This window comes from Ictidomys tridecemlineatus, chromosome 2 (assembly GCF_052094955.1).
Source record: "Ictidomys tridecemlineatus isolate mIctTri1 chromosome 2, mIctTri1.hap1, whole genome shotgun sequence".
Lineage (NCBI taxonomy): Eukaryota > Metazoa > Chordata > Mammalia > Rodentia > Sciuridae > Ictidomys > Ictidomys tridecemlineatus.
In genome coordinates, this window is record NC_135478.1 from 71,558,982 (window position 1) to 71,585,068 (window position 26,087).

General features: G+C 41.0%; 1 long non-coding RNA gene across 1 annotated transcript; it reads right to left on the reverse strand.

Moving 5' to 3' along the window:
- Window positions 1–10,044: 10,044 nt before the first annotated feature.
- Window positions 10,045–19,574, reverse strand: LOC144375147 (uncharacterized). Its single transcript, XR_013434580.1, has 2 exons — window positions 19,433–19,574; window positions 10,045–12,849 (listed from the first exon to the last, which is right to left on the reverse strand). It is a non-coding gene; the product is annotated as an uncharacterized LOC144375147 (long non-coding RNA).
- Window positions 19,575–26,087: the final 6,513 nt, after the last annotated feature.

The following is a 26,087-nucleotide window of genomic DNA, read 5'->3' on the forward strand; positions in this document are numbered from 1 at the left end:
CACTTGGGCAGGGTCACCTGGGTCCTCTTTAGCTAATGCATTCACTCATTCACTGCAGCCTGTATCTTTGGAAGGTGCAGAGGAGAGGTGAGAATTTAGCACTCTGTCAACCCCTCAGATTCCCGCCATTCCTGCTGAGTCACCCCTGCCCCAGCTTCTGGTTCTGCTGATCCCTAGAGCCTCATTAGCCATACCCCCCACCCCAACCCCAATAATTAAAATGTTGCTGACAAAAGAGCCTGATTCTTTCCCCAGGCCCGCTGGAGACAGGCTGTGTGATCCAGGAGCTGACTCTTCTTTCTGAACCAAGTTTGCACTGATGAAAAGGAAGGAGATTCCTGCTGTCCCTAGGAGGGGTTGGCAAGGAGGCCAGGAAGATGGCAGAGTGTGTGGGAGAGACTCCAGGTTGCCAACTAGCAGATATAGATGTGTGAAGTTGGAGAGGCCTGGGCAAAGATAGGTGACTAATTTGATTTTGTTGTCTATGATTATTTATAGACAGGCTGAGATATAAAGCCAAGCCTTTGCACTGAGTTCAAGTTGAGGTTTGTTGGAGGTGCTGATGTGGAGCCTGTAACTTGTGGCAGAGGATCCCAGAGCCCTAGGTTGTGCAAGAAGGAGCAAGGGTAGAGTGTGAGAAAGCTTCCATGCATCTCAACTGATCCTGAGGAGGGCTGAAGAGATATTGGTGAGGGATGAACAGACAAGCAGACACAAACTCCTAAGCCCCTGATCTCAAATGCAGTAAAGATCAAGAATTAAGTGGTGAGGGCCCTGGCCCAAGCTTCATCCATGATGTCAGGGCTGGGGTGTCTGGAGGTGAAAAAATGTGATCAAGAGTGCACACAGGGGCTGGGGTTGCCTTGAATGTGTGAGGCACTGGGTTTGATTCTCAGAACCACATATAAAAAAATAAAGGTCCATTAAAAATATTTTTAAAAAAGAAAGAAAAAAGAGCACACAGTTCTCGTCCAGACAGACTGGTCAGAATACAGGTGTTGCCCTTCACAAAGGATGGGATGGGAAGCAAGGGCAGAGCTGGATGGGTTATGGGGTGGGAAGGGAGAAAGGCCTACTAGTGTTTTCTCCTGGGCTTGTTCACAGCTGGGCATGCACTAGTAGCTCACTGCATGGAGAGACTGACTTGGGCCTAGCGCAGGGCAAGGCCTGATGGAGGTGCAGAGGCCTGCTCTGGAGCTGTCCCAACTGGCCTAGGTTCCAGCTCTGTGCATTCAGGCAGGTCATCCCTCACAGGCTGAGTGGGTGATTTGGAACCTTGACACTTATTAACTCATTAACAATTCAGGGGTAATGGGGAGGAAAAAAGCCCCAGGGCTTCTGGCAGGGATCTGGATGGGGCAATCTCTCCGTGTGACTTAACTGTCGTCACTATTGCGTTCTGTTGCTGTTAAACTCTGGCAGCCATCAAGACAGAAGGATTTATTTCCCAGAGCCTGAGGGCAGCTGGAAGCCAGGAGAGCAGTCAGCCGGCAGAACCAGACCAAGTTTGCTTGTTGAAGAGGGTTCTGGTGGCATCCCAGGAGAGGGCAATTGTAGGAACCAAGTTGGCCAGAGATGGGAGAGGATCAGTGGGTGGGAATGTAGCTACACAGTCCTCAGGGGAGTATCCGGAACACACAACCCCCGCCCCATACCTGCATCTTTCCAGATACCATGAAGAAGAGCCTCTTCCGTGTGTTCTTTTAGTGTCTGACTGACAAGTTTAAGCCAATATGGTTGTGGGTGAAGTAGGAAGTGAAACAGTAGGGGGAGGTGAAGCTGGCTAAGCCCTAGGTCCTGAACTGGCTCTGAGAGTCAGTATGGTGAGGTTGTGGGCCAGGTGAAGTCTTGATGGGTAAGCTGGAAGGGGACTCTAGGTTATAGGGCCTTGGACTATCTCCAGAAGGTGGTGGGGAAACCCAATAGGGAGCCCATTGGGGAGTGAGGTTCAGGGAATTATCTACAGTCAATGTCTGATCTGCCCTGAGGGACCTGGCCACCATAAGGATTCTGGGTTCAGAGGCCTCACACAGACCTCTGGTGGCTCCTGTTGCCTAGTCTCAGTTTCCCAAGAGGAGTCAAAGCCCAGGAGTCGATGTTGGCAGGGAGGTGGTGAGGGCAGCAAAGGTGAGAGGCTGTTGAGAGTGTGCTTGGTCACAATAGCTACCAGGGTAGTCAATTCTGGGAAACCACACCTCCTGGACCCCTAAGCTGTAGGTGGCTCCCAGTTCAGATGAGATCAGGTGCATTCAGGGTGATATGGCCATAGAAATGTGGCCCCTACTTTAAAGAAGAGGTTGGAGAGAAGTGACTAACTCAAGACTTATTGCAGGGTCTGGGGATTCTCACGGAAGTAAATTCAAGGACACACCTTGAAACTGAACAGCCACTGAGTCTTCCAACCTTGCCCTGGCCTCCCAGTGGCACTGTCTACTGAGGTGTTCTATGGGAACGGTCCTGGGGCAAGTGGCTCAGCAGGGGGGCAACTCATTACCCAGTAGTGTCCTTGCCTGACCTCCTAATGAAGGCATTACCTAGTAATGACTTTGTTTGCCTATTCCTGGCGTCAGCAGCCTCACCCCCACCCTTAGGACTGACTGGCCTGGGGTGGCTCTGACCAGACTAGGCTATGGACCTCAACTCTCCCACAACCTGTCTCAGATGAAGTTGGGGCAGTGGACTCACCAGCCTCTGTGCATGCCCAACCTCAGCTCCCAGTGGCATAATTCCAGGTTCTGGACCATCCCTTCCCAACTGCATGACCTAGGCAAGAAATGCCCTTACCCATTCTCTGCCTCACTCTCTCAGCATGGATGGTGACAAAGATCCTTTGCTTGGCCAAACTTTTTTTTCGGGCCTCTGAACCTTCTTTTAGGCCTGTCTGTGCACTTCCTTGTCAATTCCAGTTTTAGCAAGAACTCTGCTAAGTCAGCTCAGCAAGAAGCCCCTCCTTTCCCCCATAACTTCTCACCCTCTGTATCTGATTAGGATCCTCAGCTTCTCCCATGCCTCAGATGGTATCTGATCATCCTGGCCTACCTTCAGCTGGAATCTCTCCCTTGCCCGTTTTCTCTTAGTGATTTCCACCCACTAACCTTCATCCTATTTCTTGTTTAAAAATTACCAATTATCCACAATCTCTGTACCTAATGTAGAATCCCATTTCTGTGGTCCCTGTACCTATCCAGATCGGTCCTAAATAAAGTCTTTCTTACCATTCTTTAATAAGTATCACTGAATCATTTTTTTCTTTAACCACGGGGCGGGGGGGGGTCTGCATGTAGAGCTGCTACTGAGCAGTATGGAGGGCCACCTCAGAGGACATGCTGGGCTCATACAAGGACAACTTCAGGGGACTCTTCTTCCTCTGCTTGCTGGGCTGAGATTTTTGTGTCAAGGTCATCCTTAAGATGAGAAGAAAGCCAGGAAGGAGAGTCAATGTCCTGGGTCAATCTGTCTGAGGCCCTCTCTTGCCCATGTTCCAGCAAATTTCCTCTCTGGGGCATGCATATCCTATTTCTGAGGCCAGTTCCTCCTGCTTAGCCTAAGGACAAAGTTTATACAGCCCTCCTGGAATGGTCTTCTCCAGGTTAATCCTGTATCTTTCTGCCTGGCACTCACTTTTTAATTCCTTCTGGCCTATAGCCCATAGTCTCTGTCCTCCTTTGGATTTGACTTCTACCAGAACAGGGACTTCCCTGTGTCCTCACCACTCAGAAAAGTGCCCAGCACACAACAGACATATCATAAATATGTGTTCACTATCAACGAATAAAGGTGTGTGCACAGGATTTGGCATCCAGTAGGCACTTCATGGATGTTGTCTTCTTTATCCGTGGGATTATATGGTGTTGCACTTGAGCCTCTGCTCACAACAGGCCCAGCTGCCTCTGCTGGCTGCATCTCCAAGGCTCCTGCCCCAGTAATGCTTGTGGAGAGGCATGGTCTTTGCCTGACCCTTTGTTCTTTGTCTGCTATGGGAGAAGGAGGCTGCATCCACCTCTGACAGTCAGGGAAGGAGGAAGGGAGGGAGGTAACAGTGAGTCCTGAAGAGCAATGCTGATATGGGGGCGGGGGAGAGGGGCATACAAGGAGAACAGTGTTGGCAGCAGAGCTCTTGTCATTCTTGCTCACTCCTTGAACCCCTCCTTGAGTCCTTTTGCTTTGGTAGATGGGGCTGAGGCAGCACAAGTTTAGACATCTATCCAGAATTTGAAATAGGCCATACCAGACTCTTTTTTTTTTGTACCAGGGATTGAACTCAGGGGCACTTGACCACTGAGTCACATCTGCAATCCTATTTTTTTGTATTTTATTTAGAGAAAGGGCCTCACTGAGTTACTTAGTGCCTCACTTTTGCTGAGGGTGGCTTTGAACTCATGATCCTCCTGCTTCAGCCTCCCAAGCTGCTGGGATTACAGGCATGCTCCACCCACACCCTGTCCCATATCAGACATTTTAACATGCCCTTCTAACACTCCTGTCCAAGTGTTAAGCTTAAAGATGGTTAATTATTTTCTTTATTGTGAATTTACTCTAACTTGATGACACACAAAATACTACTTAACATCTACCTAAGTTAAAATTATCGTTACATAACCACCATCTGTGAACCTACTTCTCAACTGAGACTTAACCCAGTTCGAATGACTCATTCTCCTTCTCTCCAGAGGTACCTGCAATTCTGATTTGTATATTTCCCTTGCCTGTGTGTGTGGGTGTGTGTGTGTGTGGGGGTGAGAGAGAGAGAGAGAGTATGTGTGGTCAGGGGTTGAATTCAGTGGAGTTCTATCACAATTCTCCTTACCACTACACCCTCAGTCCTTTTATTTTCTAGTTGTCCAGACTGTCCTCAAACTTACAATCATCCTGCCTCAGCCTCCTGAGCAGCTGGGATTATAGGCATGCAGCACCACTCCTGGCTTGCTTCTCTTTGAATGTTGTAAAAATTGTAACATAGGGCTGGGGTTCAGTGGCAGAGCACTTGCCTAGCATGTGTGAGGCCCTGGGTTTGATCCTTAGCACCATATAGAAATAAATAAAATAAAGGCATTCTGTTCATCTACAACTACAAAAAAAATTTTTTTTAATTGTATCATAGGGGGCTGGGGGTGTGGCTCAGAGATAGAGCACTTGGGCTACCATGAAGTAGGCACTGGGTTCGATCCTCAGCACCACATAAAAATGAAATAAAGATATTGCATATACCTATTACTAAAAAATATTTTTAAAAAATAAAAAAATAAAAATTGTATCATAGGGCTGGATATGTGACTCAGTGGTAGATCACTTGCCTAGCATGTGTGAGGGCCTAGGTTTGATTCTAGGCACCACAAAAAAATCATAATAATGATTTTTTTGTGGTGCCTATGTAGACTTCTGAGATTTGACATCTATACTTCCTATCTTTTTTTTTTTTTTTTGCCATGCTGGGGATCACACCCAAGGCCTTGTACATGTTAGGCAAGTTCTCTACCACTGAGCTACCCCAATCCCTACTTCTAGCATTCATTCATTTTTCTACGTACCTGTAGTTCATTCATTTTCATCACATGAAATATTCTGATTTATTTCCTTATCAATAGACATTTGAATCATTCCATTTTGTTTTTGTTAGTTTCTATGAATACTTTTTAAGTCTGTCTCCTGGGGCCCATATACAATATGGGAGGAGTATATTGAGGAGGGGAACTGGCATGTATAGTACACATAAGTGCCAATTTTTTCACTGATTCCTAACATCACCAGTAGTATCCAAGCATTTATTGATATAGGTTCTCTCCAACACTTGATACTGACAGAATTCTTATTTTTTGTACTTGACACCAACTAGGTTGTAAAATGACATTCATTGTGTTCTTGTCAGGCAGGGTGATCCTTGGTAGCTGGGTGATAGAGCACCCCTGAGTAGTTCAACCCCCAGTAACATCATTGTGTTTGTTTTTTATTTTAAGTTGTCAATAGACTTTTTAACAAATTTATATGAGGTGCTGAGAATCAAACCCAGTGTCTCTCCCACATGCCAGGCAAGCACTCTACCACTGAGCCACCACTCCAGCCCCCAACATTGTGTTTTTATTTGGTGTTTCCTTTGTGACTGGTGAGGTTGAGCATCTTTTCACATGCTTATTCATCATTTTTTGTTATTTCTATTTTATTTTTAATATATTTTTAGTTGTAGATAAACAGGACAAAGTTGAGAAAAATAACTTAGTTGGAGTTTATCAATTTATGTCCATCTCTTCTACCTGCAGGCAGCTGGGACTTTAATTCAAAGCTTTTGAACTAGTAAATTCCATAACAAGCACGGAATTCTTCTTATCAATAGGAGTCATCTACAAATGGGCATTTCTCTGGGCACCAAAAAAATTCCCAGGAGAAGTATCTTGCTGTCCAGGCTTCAAAGCAATGATTCATTCACAGCTCCCGAAGGAGAACTCCTTAGTGGTGTCCCACGACTAAACACTCAGGGTCACTCCAGGTGAACTGGGCTGGCACGAAATAATCACACAGAGACAGAGAAATACCTTTTTCTTTGGGTCTTGTGATGGCTCCTCTGACCTTAGGTGTCCGTGGAAAGAGAGAGAGGAGCACGTGCTGAACCCTTTAATTGGGAAGAAGCCATTCAAATGAGGCAAGGGGTAGGATTACAAAGGAATAGGTGAGTGTGGCTCAACTCCCGCAGGTGACGCCTACTCCTGAAGACCCACCTTGCTATCCCAGCTGTGACAACACCCAAGTCACCACGAAAATTAGTGATTGGTCGGAGCCTTGTGCTTCAGGACTGGAAGACATGGTCATTCAGAGCAGCTCCCCTCACTTCTTCAAATAATTTTTTTTAACCAGGCTTTGTGTTATATGCCTGTCATCACAGTTGAGAGGCTGAGGCAGGAGAATTTCAAGTTTTTGAGGCCAACCTGGGCAAATTAGAACAGATCCTTTTTTTAAATTAAAAATTAAAAAGGGTTGCAGGTATAGCCAGTGGGTTCAATCTCCAGAACCTTAAAAGTAAATAAATAGAATTTTTAAAAGTGACAAATCTTTAATAGAAGTACACAAACTGAGAAGTATAGGAAAACCTTTGGTCAGAGTGCATGTCTGATTCAATACTGGAGAGTGTACACTGTAGAAAAACTCTTATCAATGTATGGAATGTGGAAAGGCCTTCACCATAAATGTATGCCTTACTCAACATCGAAAGATTCGTGAGAAAGAAACTTTTAAGATTATGTCCAGGGCTGAGAGTGTGGCTCAGCAGTAGAGCACTCACTCGCCTAGCATGTGTGAGGCCCTGGGTTCAATCCTTGGCACAACATACAAATAAATAAAATAAAATAAAGGTATTATGTCCACCTACAACTAAAAAAGAAAAAAAAAGGTATGTCCAAACTAAATTCAGACTGTAAAATTCAACAAAACTAATTTGAGAAATATTTAATCTACAATGTAGACTTCTCAATATCAGTGAAAGATCAAGATCAATCCACCTTTTTCAAATAATAGTTATGAGAAATAGCCATTGTACACCATTTATTTAATATGGCTCCTTTTCTTAATAATAAATCCTGTAATTATATTAAACATGTAAAATATTGTAGTGAGTTCATATTGAGAGAAATAATATTGGGGGAAAATACCTCTTACAAATATTTGCTAATACACACTGGGAAAAACTAGTTAATAGCACATTTTCTTTTCTTTTTTTTAATATTTATTTTTTTGGTGTAGATGGACACAACACAATGCCTTTTATTTTTATGTGGTGCTGAGGATTGAACCCGGATCCTGCCTGTGCTAGGAGAGTGCTCTATCACTGAGCCACAATCCCAGCCCCTAACAGCACATTTTCACCACAAATTAATAAAATAAGTCTTTTCTTCCAATACTTTTAATTAACTTTCTAGAAACCATATAAAAATAATGTATTTGTATTTTGATAACCCTTGGAAACAATGTTATTTATAAATGCTGATGTCACAAATCTGATGCCCACTTTTACAGAACTATGAACTTAATACTAACAAATCATAGAGTACAAATTTCTCTCATTCTAACAACCTAAAATTAATCACTCTAGTTATTACAGTGATCAATCCCCCCAATTTATTTCTGAATCACAATGTACTATATAGAATCATTTTCTTTGAAAATTATAGATGTCCTTTTGATGCCACCTGGAATTACATTTCTTATTTTTTAGGTTTTTATTTTTAGTGTAATCCAGAAAGTAGAATTCAATCTTTTTATTTTGTAGCTATTTGAAAGGAGAACATATTTCTGTCCTTTTTAGCTTATCTGATTAGGATTAGCAGGAGCAACTTAAAGAGATCTGTGTGCCAATTCACAATAGCTAAATGGTGGAGCCAACCTAGATGCCCTTCAGTGGATGAATGGATAAAAAAAATGTAACTTATATACACAATGGCATTTTACTCAACAATAAAAAAGAACAAAACCATGGCATTTGCAGGTAAATGGATGGCATTGGAGAAGATAATGCTAAGTGAAGTTTGCCAATCCCCCAAAAAACAAATTCCGAATGTTTTCTCTAATATAAAGAGTTTGACTCATAGTGGGGTAGGGAGGGGGAGCATGGGTGTATTAGATGAATTCTAGATAAGGCAGTGAGGTAGGAGGGAAAGGGAGAGGACAGAGGATTAACAAGGATGGTGGAATGTGAGGGACATCATTATACAAAGTATATGTATAAAGACTTGAATTGGGTGTCAACATACTTTATATACAGAGATACAAAATTTGTGGTATATATGTGTATTAAGAATTGTAATGCAAAAAAAAAACAACAACAAAGTACATGTATAAAGGCAAAAAAAAAAAAAAGAATAGCATTACCTTAGATTAGGTAGAGGGTAGTGAAAGGAGGGGAAGGCAGGGGGTGTGGGGTTAAGAAAGATAGTAGAATGAAACAGACATTATTACTCTATGTATATATGTGACTGTATGAATAATATGATTCTACAATATGTATACTCAGAAAAATGAGAAATTATATCCCATCTATGTATGATATATCAAAGTATATAAGTGCATTCTACTGTCATGTATAACTAATTAAAACAAATAAAAATTAATTAAAAAAAGAAAATAAAAAAGAGAGATCTGTGTGCAAGTTTTATAAGAAAACTTAACAGCTGACAAAACCTCACTTTCCTTACTTTTCTTTGTTCTTTTATCAATAAATACTTCATTAACAAAGTTTAAAAAAAATATGGTCTTAAATTCCTAAATTTAGAACTGTAGTTTGAATCTTAATGTGTTCCCCAAAGGTCCATGCGGTAAAGGCTTGGTGTATGGTATGGCACAGACCAAAGGAAGTGGGAGAAACTTCCAGAAGTGGGGCCTTGTGGGAGTTCTTCAGGTCATTGAGGGCATGCCTTTGAAGGGATAGTAGGACCTCCTCACCCACTTCCTCTTTCTCTTTTTTGCTCCCTGGCCATCAGGTGAGTGGTTTTGCTCTGTCCTGCACTCCCCTCCACAAGGTGTGGGCTTACCACAGTATCAAAACAGTCGATCCAATTGATCAAGGACTAGAGCCTCCCAAACTGTGAATAAAATAAACCTTTACTTTTTTATAAGTTGATGATCTCAGGCATTTATTTTAGTGATGGAAAACTGACTAACACATTCAACAAAAAGCAATTATTCACATCACAATTGTTTTTCTTTAAAAATAACATGTTGGGGCTAGGGTTGTGGTAGAGCACTCACCTAACATGGGTGAGGCACTGGGTTCAATCCTCAGTATCACATAAAGATATACAAATAAAAGTATTGTGAAAGAAACATTTTAAAGTAACATGTTTCCACTATTTTTAGAACATGTTTGTTTTTCTTGATAAGATTCTTAAATTGTACAGTGGATTTTATGCATTCAAATGAAAGTTATCCTTCTAAATACCAATCTTAAAGGGTCTGGGCTACATCCTTTGTTACTCTCATTGTTCAAAATGACTTCAGTTCTCTTTATTTCAAAATACTCTGGATTAGTTTTCTGACCATTCAGGCAAGCTATATTACTATCAGTTTGGAACTTCCTAAATAAATGAACAATGAATGAATAGGACTGTTGTTAAGCCTCATCCCTGCCAGGTGGTTGATTGAACATTGTTGCTTCTTCTTCTTTTTTTTTTTTTAAGAGAGAGAGAGAGATAGATTGAGAGAGAATTCTAATATTTATTTATTTATTTATTTATTTATTTATTTATTTTAGTTTTCGGCGGACACAACATCTTTGTATGTGGTGCTGAGGATGGAACCCGGGGCAACAGGCATGCCAGGTGAGCATGCTACCACTTTGAGCCACATCCCTAGCCCTTGTTGCTTCTTTTTGGCCTTAAATTAAAGGGAATTGTTTCCAGAAATGTTGCATAATGCTTATTATTTAATTATTAAAATGTTTCTAAAAACTGACACATGCACACACAGAATGGGAAAACCAGAAAGTGAATGGAATTCACAAAAAACAACATTAGTGGAGACCAAACATTTTTGTGTTGATATTAATGAGGGCATCGCAAATGGATGGAATAAACTGGTTTTCTCTATCCAAAGCATGTTTTTCTTAAATACAATAATAATTAATATGCAAGGTTATTTATTGGAACTTTTACTTATAATAATAGCTCAACATTCAATGTAACATCACATCTAACTATAAGAAACTATATTTGGTAAACTCACTTAATAGACTGTTCTAAGCCTGCCATTAGAAATTAAATTTATAGGCTGGGGGTTCTTTGTACAAGCCCCTGGGTACAAACTGCAGCACCACATAAAAGAAAAAAAAATACATTTAAGTATGAATTATCAGAAATAGTTTATAATATAAAATTGGATCTTTACTATCTCGTGGGCTTTTTCTCCTTCTTTTCATGCAACTCCAACCATGTTGACCATTTTCCTTTTCTGGGCCCTACCTAATGTTTCCTGGAGCAGTTAACCGTGTGTTTGCATCTTAACCTTCACTTTCTTCAGGTTTCTGTCAAAATGCTACATCCCCTGACTACCTTGTCCAGACTCTCAGCCCTTCTGCTTCTACTACATCTTCCCCAGCTTTACTTTTTGTCATAGAACTGTTATTGAATCATTGTATTTGTTGTCATTTATTCATTATCTTCCAGACTAGATACCCCATTCATGAAAAAAAAAAAAAAAAAAGAGCACAAAACAAGTTTGTACTCTATGCCAGGCATGGTTGTAGGCACTGTAGTCTCTGTAAAAACTTGTTTTGTGTTCTTTTCTATGCTTTCCTTTGTTAAGGATATTGATCTTTTCTCAAAAATATGTACACTGTCACCCAATTTATCACTTAGATTTTAAGTTACATATGATTCCTTTGACTTAGCATATATTTTAGGTTTAAAAGAGCCTTTTATTCAAGAAAATACTGGTTCTATAAAGAAAATATATATGTACATATTTGCTTATACTTTTATGACTCCCACTTGTACATTTAACTTTTTGTTCTTGTGATGCTAGGAATCAAACTCAGGGTTTCTTATCCACTAGGCAAGTATTCTACCAGAATCACATTCCTGGCTATACATTTTTTTTTAAATCCATACGAGCATTGTTAGCTTATAGTGTCAGGTATGAAGTTCCCCTCCACAAATCTAACAATTTTTCATTCATACTTTATAGATCAATTCTTCCTATTTATCCATCCAATGTTGGTTTTATTACCCCCCCTTCTCTCTCTACCGGGGATTAAACCCAGGGGTTAAGTAAACACTGAATCATATCTCCAGTCATTTTTACTTTTATTTTGAGACAAGATCTCACTAAGTTGCTTAGGCCCTCACTAATTAGCTGAGGGTATCCTAGAACTTGCAATCCTCCTTTCTCAGACCCCCAAATCACTGGGAATAGGTGTGCACCAGTATGCCTACCTAACAATATATATATTTTTTTTAATTAAAGATTCCACCATATAGTCTAGAATACAGCATGTGTGAGGCCCTGGGTTCCACTCCCAGCTTCACAAAGGAAAAAAAAAATCACTTTTTCATTGATTCTACAATATCATTGCTGGACCATAGGAGAGCTGTTGTTTCCTTTATTCCCTTACTAACTCACAAACTCAGTGAATTATTTAACTATATTTGATTATTTAAGTTTATTATCTTCGATTTTCCAGACACATAATCACATGTCTGAAAATAATTTTAATTTTGTTAGTTCATCATTGTATCTTATTGTTCTGTTTTGTGTCTGTTAGTCAGCTTTTTATCGATGTGATCAAAGCACCCAGCAAGAACAACCTACTAAAGATTTGAATTTGGGGCCAACATACCTTATGTACAAACAGAGATATGAAAAATTGTTGTATATATGTGTATTAAGAATTGTAGGGGTTTGGAAGAAGATGGCGGCGAAGGGAGTGCATCACCCCAGTGCGCCGCATCACTGAGCCAGTGAAAGAAGATATGAAACGGCTGAAGGATATCTTGTTGGGAATTTCCAGTGAAATTGAGGCGCTACAGAATCTAATAGACAGGTTTCCATCGTGCGAGGTTCGGCAGTGGGAGCTCCATTTCTCCGCACGGAGGGTCGCATAGCCTGATTGCTCCGCGGCTGGTTGTCTGTGGCGCGCGCTTGGGATCGGCAGGGTGCCGGAGCGGGAGAACAGCGAGGAGAGGGAGAACAGCGATACGGATTCGGAGGGCTCCTGCCAGTGATACATCAGCAGTGCTTGGTGCGGAGTTCCGGCTTGAGACAGAGGAGAGAAGCGGTGGTTCCAGTCACCGGTCTGACCACGGAGGACGGCGGCCGCCATCTTGGAGAGATGATGTAATCATCCCATTGTTCTGCTGATCTCAGCTCATTCAGCTACGGAACAGGTGAATTCAGGCTGGTATTTGCCTGCGTCTAGCAGACAGATTTCTTGCTCAGAATCGGGACTGGGGATCTTGTGGAGAATACTCTTGAAGGCTCGTGCCTGGCAAGGCGTGCGCCGGGCACTGAGCAGTGGGACTTGGGTTCCCGGGACTTGGGTTCCCGGGGCTAACCGGGCCCAGGTCTGAGGAATCTGCGGAGACTGCCTGTGAAGGCGAGCTCCGAGTGGAGCGTGCGCTGAGCTTGGGGCGACTGGGTTCTGACTCCCGGGGGACAGTTTTGGCCTGGGGCTGGGGAACCGTGGGGGTCACTCGCTGGAGCCAGCTCCCAGCGGAGAGAGTGTATCTGGATAGGAAAGGCGGGGTTCTTGCTACCTAAGCTGCTTTGGCCCAAGGCTAGGGAACCGGCGGTGACTGCTTCTCGGCCAGGGTCCTGCTGGGTGCTGTGGGGGCAGAGTGGAGCTTCCACCTGCGCCCAGAGCAGGCCAAGTGACCCGCCGGCATGGTATCATGAAACCCCAAATGCAGCTGGGGCTGAAGAGAGAAGCCGCCCACGCCTAGAATAGGACCAGCGACCCACTGGCAAGACAGGCCAGGTAGCTTGCCAACGTGGTGGACACGTAACACTGAGGCAGTCGCGTCACACTGGTTGGAGTGGGGGTGGAGCAGGGTCGCCGCCCGGGTCCGGAGGGGGCTCAGCGACCCGTTGGAGAGGTAGTCAGGTACCCCCATTGGGAGTGGGGGCTGTGCAGAACTGCGACCCACCGGCCTAGAGGTCTGCCAGCGTGGTAGACACGTCACACCAATTGGAGTGGGGGCACAGCAGAGCTGCCACCCACATCCAGATCAGGACCAACGACCCCAGGGCGTGGTAGTTACGTTACCACAATTGGAGTGGGGTCAGAGCAGAACAGCCACCAGTGCCTGCAGTGGGGGCAGACCTGCGACCAATTAGTGTGGTAGACAGACCACCCTAATTAGGGGAGGAGCACAGCCACTACCCGCCCTGCAAGGGAGACTTCCCAACTATACAAGAGCAATATAAATAAATAGGAGGTAAATTTCAAAAACACAACAGTTGCACCAAGCAGAAAGAAACGCGAGCAGTATGAAAAGACAAGGAAAGAAAGGACCACAAGCAATGCAGGTCAACTCAACTTTAGAAGAGGTAATAGCTGCAACAGACGGAATGTCAGATAAAGAGTACAGGATATATATGCTTCAGATGATCTGGAGTCTCAAGGAAGACATGAGACAGCAAAATCAGACAATGAAAGATCACATTGACAAACAAATCCAGGAAGTAAAAGATCAATTTCACAGGGAGATAGAGGTAATAAAAAACAAACAAATTGAAATCCTAGAAATGCAGGAATCATTAAACCAACTTAAAAACTCAATTGAGAATACTACCAGCAGATTAGATCACTTAGAAGAGAGAACATCAGACAATGAAGACAAAGTATTTCAACTGGAAAAGAACATAGACAGCTCAGCAAGTCTGCTAAGAAACCATGAGCAGAACATCCAAGAATTATGGGACAATATCAAAAGACCAAATTTAAGAGTCATTGGGATACAGGAAGGCACAGAGCTCCAAACTAAAGGAATAAACAGACTATTCAGTGAGATTATACAAGAAAACTTCCCAGACTTGAAGAATGAGACAGAATCACAAATCCTAGAAGCCTACAGGACGCCGAATGTGCAAAATCATAAGAGATCCACACCTAGACACATTATAATGAAGATGTCCAACATACAGAATAAGGAGAGAATTTTAAAAGCTGCAAGAGAAAGAAAGCGGATTACATTTAGGGGCAAACCAATCAGGATAACAGCTGATCTCTCAACACAGACCTTGAAAGCTAGAAGATCCTGGAATAACATATTTCAAACACTGAAAGAAAATGGGTTCCAACCAAGAATCGTGTATCCGGCGAAATTAAGCTTCAGGATAGAAGATGAAATTAAAACCTTCCATGATAAACAAAAGTTAAAAGAATTCGCAGCTAGAAAACCATCTCTTCAAAAAATCCTTGGCAAAACATTACAGGAAGAGGAAATAGGACAGTAAAGGGGGAAAAATAGTCAAAGAGGATAACAAATCAGGTTTAGAAACATCAATAAACAAATATGGCTAGAAGAACAAATCATATCTCAATAATAACCCTAAATGTTAATGGCTTAAATTCACCAATTAAGAGACACAGGCTAGTAGAATGGATCACAAAAGAAGAACCAACAATATGCTGCCTACAGGAGACGCATCTGATAGAAAAAGATATTCATAGACTGAAGGTGAAAGGTTGGGAAAAATCATACCACTCATATGGAATGCGGAAACAAGCAGGAGTGTCCATACTCATATCTAATAAAATAGATTTCAAGCCAAAGTTAATCAAAAGGGATAAAGAAGGACACTTCATACTGCTCAAGGGAACCATACACCAACAAGACATAACAATCATAAATATATATGCCCCAAATAATGGTGCGACTGTGTTCATCAAGCAAACTCTCCTCAAGTTCAAGAGTCTAATAGACCACCATACAATAATCATGGGAGACTTCAACACACCTCTCTCACCACTGGACAGATCTTACAAACAAAAGTTAAATAAAGAAACTATAGAACTCAATAACACAATTAACAACCTAGACTTAATTGACATATATAGACTATACCACCCAAAATCAAGTAGTTACACTTTTTTCTCAGCAGCACATGGAACCTTCTCAAAAATAGACCATATATTATGTCACAGGGCAACTCTTAGACAATATAAAGGAGTAGAGATAATACCATGCATCTTATCTGATCATAATGGAATAAAACTGAAAATCAATGATAAAAGAATGAAGGAAAAATCAAGCATCACTTGGAGAATGAACAATAGGTTGCTGAATGATCAATGGGTTTTAGAAGACATCAAGGAGGAAATTAAAAACTTCCTAGAGTTAAATGAAAACACAGACACAACATATCGGAATCTATGGGACACATTGAAAGCAGTTTTAAGAGGAAAATTCATTGCTTGGAGTTCATTCCTCAAAAAAAGAAAAAACCAACAAATAAATGATCTCATACTTCATCTCAAAATCCTAGAAAAAGAAGAGCAAAACAACAGCAAAAGAAGTAGAAGGCAAGAAATAATTAAAATCAGAGCTGAAATAAATGAAATTGAAACAAAAGAAACAATTGAAAAAATTGACAAGACTAAAAGTTGGTTTTTTGAAAAAATAAATAAAATTGACAGACCCTTAGCCATGCTAACGAAGAGAAGAAGAGAGAGAACTCAGATTACTAACATACGGGATGAAAAAGGTAATATCACAACAGACACTTCAGAAATACAGAAGATAACCAGAAATTATTTTGAATCCTTATACTCCAATAAAATAGAAGATAGTGAAGGCATAGATAAATTCCTTAAGTCTTATGACCTGCCCAGATTGAGTCAGGAGGATATAGACAACCTAAACAGACCAATAACAATAGAGGAAATAGAAGAAACCATCAAAAGATTACCAACTAAGAAAAGCCCAGGACCGGATGGGTATACAGCAGAGTTTTACAAAACCTTTAAAGAGGAACTAACACCAATACTTTTCAAGCTATTTCAGGAAATAGAAAAAGAGGGAGAACTTCCAAATTCATTCTACGAGGCCAACATCACCCTGATTCCGAAACCAGACAAAGACACTTCAAAGAAAGAAAACTACAGACCAATATCTCTAATGAACCTTGACGCAAAAATCCTCAATAAAATTCTGGCGAATCGGATTCAAATACATATCAAAAAAATTATACATCATGATCAAGTAGGATTCATCCCTGGGATGCAAGGCTGGTTCAATATGCGGAAATCAATAAATGTTATTCACCACATCAATAGACTTAAAAATAAGAACCATATGATCATCTCGATAGATGCAGAAAAAGCATTCGACAAAGTACAGCATCCCTTTATGTTCAAAACTCTAGAAAAATTAGGGATAACTGGAACATACCTCAACATTGTAAAAGCAATCTACGATAAGCCACAGGCCAGCATCATTCTGAATGGAGAAAAATTGAAGGCATTCCCTCTAAGATCTGGTACAAGACAGGGATGCCCTCTCTCACCACTTCTGTTCAACATAGTCCTCGAAACACTGGCCAGAGCAATTAGACAGACGAAAGAAATTAAAGGCATAAAAATAGGAAAAGAAGAACTTAAATTATCACTATTTGCAGATGATATGATCCTATACCTAGCAGACCCAAAAGGGTCTACAAAGAAGCTATTAGAGCTAATAAATGAATTCAGCAAAGTGGCAGGATATAAGATCAACACGCATAAATCAAAGGCATTCCTGTATATCAGTGACAAATCCTCTGAAACGGAAATGAGGACAACTACTCCATTCACAATATCCCCCCCAAAAATAAAATACTTGGGAATCAACCTAACAAAAGAGGTGAAAGATTTATATAATGAAAATTATAGAACCCTAAAGAAAGATATAGAAGAAGACCTTAGAAGATGGAAAAATATACCCTGCTCATGGATAGGTAGAACTAACATCATCAAAATGGCGATATTACCAAAAGTTCTCTATAAGTTCAATGCAATGCCAATCAAAATCCCAATGGAATTTCTTGTAGAAATAGATAAAAGAATCATGAAATTCATATGGAATAATAAAAGACCCAGAATAGCAAAAACAATGCTAAGCAGGAAGTGTGAATCAGGCGGTATAGCGATACCAGACTTCAAACTATACTACAGAGCAATAGTAACAAAAACAGCATGGTACTGGTACCAAAACAGGCGGGTGGACCAATGGTACAGAATAGAGGACACAGAAACCAATCCACAAAACTACAACTATCTTATATTTGATAAAGGGGCTAAAAGCATGCAATGGAGGAAGGATAGCATCTTCAACAAATGGTGCTGGGAAAACTGGAAATCCATTTGCATCAAAATGAATCTGAACCCCTATCTCTCGCCATGCACAAAAGTTAACTCAAAATGGATTAAGGAGCTTGATATTAAATCAGAGACACGGCATCTGATAGAAGAAAAAGTTGGTTATGATCTACATACTGTGGGATCGGGCCCCAAATTCCTCAATAGGACACCCATAGCGCAAGAGTTAACAACTAGAATCAACAAATGGGACTTACTCAAACTAAAAAGTTTTTTCTCAGCAAAAGAAACAATAAGAGAGATAAACAGGGAGCCTACATCCTGGGAACAAATCTTTAATCCACACACTTCAGATAGAGCCCTAATAACCAGAATATACAAAGAACTCAAAAAATTAGACAATAAGATAACAAATAACCCAATCAATAAATGGGCCAAGGACCTGAACAGACAGTTCTCAGAGGAGGACATACAATCAATCAATAAGTACATGAAAAAATGCTCACCATCGCTAGCAGTTAGAGAAATGCAAATCAAAACTACCCTAAGATACCACCTCACTCCAGTAAGATTGGCAGCCATTAGGAAGTCAAACAACAATAAGTGCTGGAGAGGATGCGGGGAAAAGGGCACTCTTGTTCATTGCTGGTGGGACTGCAAATTGGTACAGCCAATTTGGAAAGCAGTATGGAGATTTCTTGGAAAGCTGGGAATGGAACCACCATTTGACCCAGCTATTCCCCTTCTCGGTCTATTCCCTAAAGACCTAATAAGAGCATGTTACAGAGACACTGCTACAACGATGTTCATAGCAGCACAATTCACTATAGCAAGATTATGGAATCAGCCTAGATGCCCTTCAATAGATGAATGGATAAAAAAAATGTGGCATTTATACACAATGGAGTATTACTCTGCATTAAGGAACGACAAAATCATAGAATTTGGAGGGAAATGGATGGCATTAGAGCAGATTATGCTAAGTGAAGCTAGTCAATCGTTAAAAAACAAATACCAAATGACCCCTTTGATATAAGGGGAGTAAACAAGGACAGGGTAAGGACGAAGAGCTTGAGAAGAAGATTTACATTAAACAGGGATGAGAAAAGGGGAGGGGAGGGGAGGGGAGGGGAGGGGGGATAGTAGAGAATAGGACAGACAGCAGAATACATCAGACACTAGAAAGGCAATATGTCAATCAATGGAAGGGTAACTGATGTGAAACAGCAATCTGTATACGGGGTAAAGTTGGGAGTTCATAACCCACTTGAATCAAACTGTGAAAGATGATGTATTAAGAACTGTGTAATGTTTTGAACGACCAACAATAAAAAAAAAAAAAAAAAAAAAAAAGAATTGTAGGGCCGGGGTTGTGGCTCAGTGGCAGAGCGCTTGCCTAGCATGTGTGAGGCACTGGGTTCGATCCTCAGCACCACATAAAAATATAAATAAATAAAAAAGGCTTTATTTTTTTAAATAAAGAATTGTAATGCAAAAAAAGAGTACATGTATAATGGCATAAGTTGGCGTGAACATACTTTATATACAGAGATACAAAAAATTATGCTCTATATGTGTAATAAGGATTGTAATGCATTCCACTGTTGTTGTGTATTAAAAAAAAAAACTTACAAGAGGAAAAGTTTACTTTGGGCTCACATTTTTCAGAGGTCTCAGTCCCTGGTCATCTGGCTCCATTTCTGTTAGGCCTGTGGCAAGGCAGAAACTGAAAAACCAGCCTCTATCTCAGAGCAAAGCCTGTCCAAGAAAGGGACATGACCTTTGTCCTTGGAAAAACACACAGAGCACTCCTAAGCACATTCCCACCCTGCTAAGTTATTTATCTACAAATAACAGGAGAGATCTGCTGCGCCAGGTGTCTCTGACTCAGTCAGGCTAGGTGGAGATCCATAGCAACCCCCTAGCAGCCACCAATCAGCATGAGACAGGGAAATACCTGGGATGCCAGATGACCCTCCCAATTTATGGTGGTTGATAACATGTTGGGAAACCATGTAGTTCAGCGTGTACACCCCTCTTGGCTTAAACCAATCATTTAAAACGAATACCCCTTTTGTACTGACCAATCACCCCTACCCAACTTGTTCCTGCCAGTGAATGTGCTAATCATGTTTTAGAGTTGTTATTTGATTTTCCCGAGGTGTGTGATGATTTGCTATGATGTATGTGAAGTCCCTGCCCTCTCCAAAAAATGTATAAAAATGCTGCAAACCCTGGGCTCGGGGCCTCTCAAGCGTCACCAGTTGCTGTGTGTGCATGCAGAGGACCGAGCTAGCTCGCAATAAACACCTCTTTGCTGCTTACATCGATCTTGGGTCTCTGGTGGTCTTTGGGGGTCCTGAATTCGAGCATAACAAAACATCATGGCAGAAGGGTGTGATGGCAAAAATCTGCTCACCTCTTGGCAGTCAGGATGGGGAGGGCCAGGGATAAGAAAAGGGAAACAGAAAGAGATAAGAAGAGTCCTTAGAGAAAAGATAAACCGTACCAGGGCATGCCTTCAGTGACCCACTTCCTTCAATTAAGGCCTACTTCCCAAGTTTTCCTCCACTTTCCAATAGTCCATTCAATTATGAACCCATAAGTGGATTAATCTTTTTTAATATTTCTTTTTAGTTGTAGTTGAACAAAATATCTTTATTTTATTTATTTTTATGTGGTGCTGAGGATTGAACCCAGGGCCCCGCACATGCTAGGTGAGTGCTATACCACTGAGACACAACCCCCAGTCCTGGATTAATCTTTGTGTGTGTGTGTGTGTGTGTGTGTGTGTGTGTGTGTGTGTGGTACTGGGGATTGAACACAGCCTCATGCATACCAAGCAAGCACTCTACCACTGAGCCACATCTCCAGCCCCTGGATTAAAATACTGATGACATCAGAGCCTCATGATCCAATCACTTCCCAAAGCCCCACCTCTGAATATTGCTGCACTGGGGACCAAGCCCTCAACACATGAGTCTCAAACTCTTCCTTAGTATTTTACTCCTAATTTTCACTGCCATGACCAAAAGACCTGACAATAACAATCAGAGGCAGAAAAGTTTATTTGGGGGGGGGGGCTCATTGTTTCAGAGGTCTCTGTTTATAGATGGCTGATTCCATTGCTCCAGACCCAAAGTGAGGCAGAACATCATGGTGGAATAATGTGGTGGAGGAAAGTGGCTCAAGACATCACACTAGTAAGCAGAGAAGGAGAACTCTGCTCAACAAGGACAAAATATACACTCCAAAGGCATGCCCCTATGGACCCACCACCTCCAGCCATACCCTACTGGCCCATAGCTACCACTCAGTTAATCCGATTGGGGGGGGGTTGGGGTTTGAATTATTGATTGGATTAAGGCTCGGCCCAATCATTTCACCTCTAAATCTTCTTGCATTGTCTCACTCATGAGCTTTTGGGGAATACTTTACATCTAAATCATAACTCCTAGAGTATATTATTTAGAAATCAAAATAGAGAAACATTTCCAAATAGTGCTATACTATGTTAGCTATCTATTGCCACATAGGCATCCACACTATTACACAGCTGAAAACAGATATCATTTTCTTTACTTAAGATTTTGAAGGTCAGAAATTTGAGCAGGACTCAGCAAGGATGGTTTTTCTCTGCTCCATATGGCATCAGCTGAATCTGCTCATGCAGCTACATCCACCTAGCAGTTGGGTAGGGATGGAAGATCTGAGATGAAACGATTAACATGTTGGAGCCTGGATTCTGGCCCTTGGTTCTCCTCTCTGTGTTTATATCTCCAGTGGTCTTTCTCTTTATATGTAGTCTCTCTATCTAGCAGTATACCCTGGATTCATTTATACTTGAACATTCCATCAATCAAAGCAAGTTCCAAGTCCAGGCCTAGGTTCAAGAGGAGAATAGCTGCAAATTCCTTGACACTCTCCCTATTAAGAGATACAGACTTTGTTCCCTCTATTTGCATCTGGAGGACTTCTGATGTATAAATTATTTTAGGAGGGATGCTATGTGATTATTTAGGTTAAATCATACTTATGCCATGTGTCTCCTATCTAGTTCTTTTTCTAGATGTGTTCTTTCTGGTTGCTTTCTTCATGTTATGGGAAGCAAAACCCATAGAGAATCCATATATAAGTTGGACATTCCACCTGAGCCTAGCCTACTAGTGATCTCAGTCCAGGCTTCAGATATGTAAGTGAAGAGGCCTTCAGATGATTCTAGCACCACCCGTATGACTTGCCCCAGCCATTTGAGTCATCTTTGAGGCTACATGAGTCACAGACAGCGACAAACCAGCCCTAACATTCCTTGTCCAAATTCCCAGCCCACAGAATGTATGAGCACCTTTCATTGGTTGTTTTCCATTAAGGAGTTTAGGGTGGAATGGTATGTTGCATGGATAACCAGAATAGGATTTGACATTCTGTAAGTGGAGTGTTGCCATTACAAAAGTCCAAAACATGTGACATTTAGTTGGGGACTGAGCAGTGGATGGGCCTTGAAGAGGTCAGCACTCAAGGAAAGCAAAGAATGAATTATTGGAAATTGAAGGAAAAGGAAACTTCATTATGGAGGGGTAGAAAACATAACAAAAATTTGACCATGGTAAAATGGAAAGTAATGGATATAATAACGTATTCATGGATCTGGATGAGGACCTTCCCAGTTAGTACTGAAGGTGCCACCTTGCTTCTAGCTGCCCACAATAAATTGAGAGAGGAGGGAGATGAAGTGCTAAAGGAACTATTTGGTTTACAAGTAGCATTTGGAGAATATGAAAAGGGCCTGGGCCAGTTTTTGTTTTTGTTTTGCCAGCAAAGGGGTCTCAAGGTGAAAAAGGGCCTCAGAACAAATCCAGTGTACCATCAGGAAAACAGCCTCATGATAAACAGTGTGGGTCCTCCTGAGAATCTTACTGGGGTTCAGTTCATTAGACAAAAGATCCACATCCACTGATTTCTTTAAGATAAGCCATTGTTTACCTTGGCCTTATGCTGAGTTGACCAAAGGATAGGAAATTTAAGCTTTGTAGAAGTCCTTTGGTTTTTGAAAGGCTCATTGAATCATCACCTTAAATTTTTGTAAGGACTTAACAAATAATGTTACAATGTCATCTTTTTAAATATTTATAAGATTTATGCAGCTATAATTTATTCATTATATAACTCACCCATTTATAGTTCCATGAGTTTTAGTATATTCACTGAGTTGTGTAAGCATCACTACAATTTTATAATTCATTCATTGCCCTTCCAAAAACAAAAAAAAACCAATTCATAATCATTAGCATTCATTCTCCATTTTTTCCCAGGCTCTAGGCAGTGTAGAGGAGGAAAAATGCTGGTCTGTGGCCAAACTAAGAAGTAAGGTGACATAAGATAATTTAACAGGAGAAAACCAGTTTTAATTATGTTCGAATGGGAGACCCATGAAATTAGGAAAATCAGAAAGTGGCCAGATGGTTCAGATGGTTGAGACTTATATATCATCCTCAGCTATGAGAATGTTTGCTATCAAAAATCAGAAACTAAAATTGGAACCTTATACACTGAATGGGAATGTAAAATGCTGCAGCTGCTATGGGAAATAGTATGGTGGTTTCTCAAAAAGTTAAATATTCAATTATTCCATAATGCAGAAATTCTGCTTTTTTTGTATATACCCACAAGAATTGAAAGCAGGGTCTCAGAGGGATATTAGTATACCCATGTTCATAGTGGCATTATTCACAATATCCTAGAGGTGAAAAAGTAACTCAAACATCCATCAGCAAATGAACAGGTAAATAAAATGTGGCTTATACATGCATTGGAATATTTTTTTTCGGCCTTAACAATGAAGATAATCAACTTAGAAAAGATTTATTTTGGCTCAGTGTTTTGGAGGTTCCAGTTCATGCAATTGGCCCCCTTGATTTTGGGTCTGTGGTGAGGCAGCACATCCTGGTAGAGTGCACATAGCAGAATGGCTGGCAAGTAAGAGAAAGAGGAAAGGGCTGGGCTTCCTTTATCCCCTTCAAGGGCACAATCCCAATCAACTAAAAACCTCCAAATAGGCCTCACCTCTTAAAGATTTTTCTACTTCCAAATAGTGCCATGGGCTGGGAACCAGATCTTTAACACACAAACCTTTGGGGGACACTTACCCAAACCATAGCAAGAAATAATTTTAACATGCTACAACATGAATGAACCTTGAGGATTATGCTAAATGAAATTAGTCAATCACACACAAAAGATACTGTACGATTTCACTTACATGAGGTATCTAGAGCAGTCTGATTTGCAGAAATAGAAAGTAGAACATGGTTGCCAGGGGCTGGGAGGAGAAAGGATGGGGAATTTTTTTTTTAATAGATAAAGAGTTGTGGTTTGGCAGGATGAAAAAGTTCTGGATATTGGTTTCACAAGGGAATATACTTACTTTTAGTTTATCCACTTAGAAATGATTAAGATGGTTAAATTTTATGTTGTGTATCTTTTAAAACAATTTTAAAGAACAACTGCAAAACCACAATTAAGATATTAATGAGAACAAAAAGGAAAAGACCCTAGAAGCCCACAGAATGCTGCTTAACTAGAGTCCCTTTCATGCCCTGATGATTCTCCTTTCTTGAGTTGAGGTGCTGGGTTCCAATAAGCTCCCCTGCTCTAGGGAGAGCATCTCTGGAAAGTCTGTCCAAATGGGATTTTCTTCTCTCTTGCTTAGGGATATTGGTTCAGGGCTCAGTGTTAGGTCTCTTAGGCATTTGAGCCATTAATTCAAAACCAGGATAATGGGGCCTCATTTCTCTATCTACCCATCTTCTCAGCACTTTTGTGGAGTACTGTGTTCAGCACCTGTCCTCAGAGCTTCTAGGGCAGTGAGAGAGACTGAGGCTTCTGAGTGGCCAATGGGAGAAGTGCCCTGATCAGGGGCTGGCATACAGAAGGCCACAGGCAGTATCAACAGGTGGGTGCATGGATACAAATCTACATTAGCCTTAGAGTTTGCAAGCCTGCCTGAAGGAGGAAGGTTTATAGGGACTTCTGAAGGATAGGCAGGAATTATATAAATTGGGTGGGGGTTCTAGGCAGAGAGAATAGCATTTGCAAATTTCCAGAGACTTAATGATGTGTCTGGGTAATGACATAAGCCATGGGGGGGGTGTCTCAAAATCATGCTGAGATTATGCTTGTTTTATAGAATCCTCCAGAATTAGTAATAAACAGGTGCTATAAAATTGGGGAAATACCCATAAACAGTGATAGCCCCTCCCCCAGTACCAGAGAGAGAAATTTTGTTAACTTTTTTGGTGAACATCCTTGTAGTCTTTCCCAGTCTTATTGTGTTAATTAATTTAGTAGCTATTGATACAAGACTCTCCAATTTGTAAGTACCAATCTAACATCTATTATCATTTTAGGTCCTTGAGTATAGTATTATTTACACATGAATGTTCTCATGGACACTTTTGGAAATTCCTAATTTCTAGGTAAAGTAAGAGGATCTTATGTCTCCTTAGGCTGAATTTGCAGCATTGGAATGTCTTGCAGAAAGGTAACATTTTAAAAGCAACTGTTGATACATTGATACTGTTGAAAGATTGTGTCTATTTATACTATCTAATTTTAGCAGTGATGCTACTGCATTTGGCCCAGACATTTTAGCAGATAGACCTTCTTTACTCATTTTCTGGGTAAATAGAGACAATCAGAAGAGAATTTCCACAGGTTTCTACAGCCAAGTCTCCCACCCCTGTCTCTGTGCCCGGAACCTGACTTCTGGTGGAGGAACTGTCAATGCTTCTAGCAAAGTCCACCCCACCTGGTACTCTGGATTCATACATCTCCAACCATCTGTAGGGCTTACCTCTAATCTGCCACTGATAATTTATGAAATTACAAAAAAATAGTAAATAGAAAAAAAGGAGGTTGAAAAAACAAAGACAAAAGATAAAAGGTCAAATTTGGCATTAGAAACTTCAGCTATCCAATTAGAGAAATGCAAATTCAAACTATACTGAGATTTCATCTCACTCTGCTTCCAAATGGCACAATCAAGAATACAAGTAACAATAAATGTTGCCATGGATGTGGGGGGAAATGTAGACTCATACATTGCTGGTAGGACTGCAAAGTGATCCAACCGCTCTGGAAAGCAGTATGGAGATTCCTCCGAAAACTTGAAATGCAACCACCATTTGACCCAGTTATCCCACTCCTTGGCACATACCTAAAGGACTTAAAATCAGCATACTATAATGAAGTGGCCACATCAATGTTCATAGCAGCTCAATTCACAATAGCTAAGCCATGGAACCAACCTGGGTAC